Source organism: Ictidomys tridecemlineatus, chromosome 8, assembly GCF_052094955.1.
Source record: "Ictidomys tridecemlineatus isolate mIctTri1 chromosome 8, mIctTri1.hap1, whole genome shotgun sequence".
Classification (NCBI taxonomy): domain Eukaryota; kingdom Metazoa; phylum Chordata; class Mammalia; order Rodentia; family Sciuridae; genus Ictidomys; species Ictidomys tridecemlineatus.
In genome coordinates this window covers 46014633-46017587 of record NC_135484.1, presented here as the reverse complement: position 1 = coordinate 46017587, position 2955 = coordinate 46014633, and the positions used below count along the sequence as shown (strand labels likewise).

The 2955-nt window shown below is 63.0% G+C and overlaps 1 pseudogene across 1 annotated transcript; it reads right to left on the bottom strand.

Annotated features, from left to right (window-relative positions):
- Positions 1-212: 212 nt before the first annotated feature.
- Positions 213-2623, bottom strand: LOC144366073 (zinc finger protein GLIS2-like; annotated as a pseudogene). The gene is made up of 2 exons (XR_013424924.1): positions 2177-2623; positions 213-2082 (listed from the first exon to the last, which is right to left on the bottom strand). The product of XR_013424924.1 is annotated as a zinc finger protein GLIS2-like (transcript).
- Between the last annotated feature and the right edge of the window lie 332 nt (positions 2624-2955).

The window sequence follows — 2955 nt, the reverse complement described above, 5'->3', positions numbered from 1 at the left end:
CTCCATGTTTCCCATACGCTCAGGATGCCTGAGTCAGATCCTTCCAGGGTATAGGGGCAAGTGAGTGGTCAGCTGGCCCTTCACCTGGGAATGTTGCTGGCCCTCTGGCAGTGCAGTCTGATTCAGGCTGAATGAGGGATGACGGCAGCTGACCAAGCAGGCCTCCCTTCTCTAGCGAGCAGGAAGGCACCTTGTCATAGGGGTGGGTGGGGAACAGCATGGCTTCTTCCTGTGGCTTAGCCAGGGTCTGCATCTTATCTTCTCTCCCTCCAGGGGGTAGGCCAGAGGGAAAGGGGTCTAGGGTGAGCCTGCATGGGTGCTATGGCCCGGTGGGGGCTCCTCACAGCACATCACATAAAGTTGGGGGTGGTCTGGACCAACAGGAGGGCAGATACTACTTTGCCTGCTCCCAGTGTTGGGACACGGGAAGCAGTCGCTGCTGGCCTCTGTGGCTGATAAGTTGGCAAGTGAGGGAAGACAACCTGCTCAAGTTGGCCCTGGGATGAAGGAGGCACCAGGGTGGGAAACCAAGGACTAAGGGTCCGGTGGAGGATGGGCAGAGGGCTCAGAAGCTGTGGGACAGGGGCCTGAGGGTGAGCAAGGCCTCAGCACCCAAGAGCATGGTCAGGACCAAGTCCTCACTTGGGACCTGGGAAGGCAACAATGACCTTCTAGCACCATCCTTGCTGCCCAAGGACTGCATCTGGGACTGCAGCTTCCCAGGGAGCACAGACCACCAGGCCCCAGGGCAGTAGGACATTATTGCTATTTTGCAGAAGAGTTTCTGTTCCTCAGGGTGGGGCCCAGAGCTGCTGGCTGAGCTGTCATAGCTGGTAGGTAGGTAAGCAGGCTCAGTTCACTACAGCTGGTTTGAGTAGCACAGAGCCTGGTGGGATGACCACCCAGCCAGGAGTTAGTGCCTCTGGGCTGCTGGCTGCTGAGTTGACGCCTGTGGACAGGTCCAGCACAGTGCCTGGAAGCAGGGGGAGTCCATCGGGGCTTGGCCGGGAGCGGCTGCTCTCCGTCCTTTCGAGGGGAGTCTTGCAGCCCTCTGTGCCCAGGGCCCTACTGGGCACTGACCCACGCCCTTTCTCCCCCTCTGCCTTGCCGACAGCGGAGCCAGTGAGGAGGGAGACCACAGGCAGACCCAGTCCACCAGCCCCAAAGGGAGAGGGCAGCAGTGGGTTCTTGGCCAGATTGAGGGGCAGAACAGGACCTGGCAACCCAGGGCCGATACCCCCACCACCCCCACCACCCCCGCCATTGCCACAGGCCAGGGCACTGAGGTCGAGGGGGCCAGGGGCCAGGGGCAGGGGCAGGCCAGGCAGGCTGGGGTCTCCGAAGAGGGCAGCAGGGTTGGGAATGATGACCTTAGCCCCACTAACATAGGGGCTGCTGTCAGGGGTGGGCAGTGGTGGGTTTAGGGGGTGGGCGTAGCTGCAGGAGCTCCTGCTGCTCGTGAGACACGAAGTGGCCATGGGCTTTGATGTGCTTGCGCAGAGAGCTGGGGTCTGTGTAGCGCTTGTGGCAGCCAGGCATCTTGCAGTAGTAGGGTTTGTCCACGTAGTGGGTGCGAGTGTGCTTGAAGCGGTCACTCGAGTTGGAGTAGCGCTTGTTGCAGCCCTCATAGGGACAGACATAGGGCTTCTCACCTGTGTGGGACCGGTTGTGGATCTTTAGGTTCTCCAGGCGGGAAAAGCTCTTATTGCAGGTGGGGCAGCGGTGCGGCTTCTCGTTGGTGTGCGTGCAGATGTGGATGAGCATCTTGTACCTGGCGTTGAAGCCACGGCCATGGCGGGCACAGCCCTCCCAGTGGCAGCAGTACCCTGCATCCTTCTCAGGCTTGACGTGATAGTCATTGACATGGTCCACCAGGTCTTGCAGGAGCTCGAAGAGCTGGTTACACTTGGCCCAGCGACACACCAGCTGCTTGGGCAGGGGCAGCTCTGGCGAGAGGCACTTGTCCTTGGAGGGTGTGAGGAAGGAGGAAGCAGGCAGATGCAGGGCCCCCCCAGAGCCCAGGGGTAGGAAGAACTGGAAGGAGCTGGGGACACTGTCCAAATATCGCAGTGGCTGGAAATCCTGTGCTTGTGACCTTATTTGGAAATGGGATCTTCACAAATGTAATCAAGTTAAAATGAGGTCCTGCTGGATTAGGGTAGCCTAAATTCAGTACCGGGGCAGTGGGCACTGGAGGCAGGTCCCCATTGCCCTGGCGCTCCGGGGAGAGTGAGCTGCTGCCATTGGGGGAGTCCAGTCCAGACGGTGGTGACAAGCTGAAGTCCACCAGAGGGGCTGCAGAAAAGCGTCCATCCACCTTCTCAGGAAACTTGGGGTTCAGCAGGAAGCCTGAGGGTGGGGAGCCTGGGGAGCCAGGTGTGGGGCTATCATCCACCAGGCCCAGCTCCCTGTGCAGAGTGCGGTGCCGGACCACACCCAGCACCCTCTCCCGCTTCTCTCTCGCCGCTAGGAGCTTGGTGATGCTCAGCTTCAGGTCTAGCGGCTCGTCCAAGGAGTGCATGGTGATGGGGTGCTGGCGTTGCAGGCAGAAGGGGGCACCCAGCTGATCTTTAGGCAGGAACCTCGGCGGCGGGGGCGGTCGTGCTCGCGGCTGCGGGCTCCGGCGGTCGCGGGCGGTGGGGGGCGAGCGGGGCAGAGGCCGGGGCGGGCGGGGGCGGGCGCGAGGCTCACGCGGCGCGGGCTCCCCTGGCACGGCCACCCGGCGCCCGGCCGCTCCGCCACATCTGCAGCTCGGGCAGGGAAGGTGGCCGCGGCGGCCCGGCAGTGCGAGGATGTCTTAGAGAGGGAGGGAGGAAGGAGGAGGAAGGCGGCGGGAGGAGGGACCGGCGGCCGCGGAGGAGGGCGAGGAGGAGGGGCGCGGGGGGCGCCTCCCTCCCTCGCGCGCGGGTTCGCCAGCTCCCGCCCTCGCTGCAAACCCCTCTCGCCGCCGCGGCC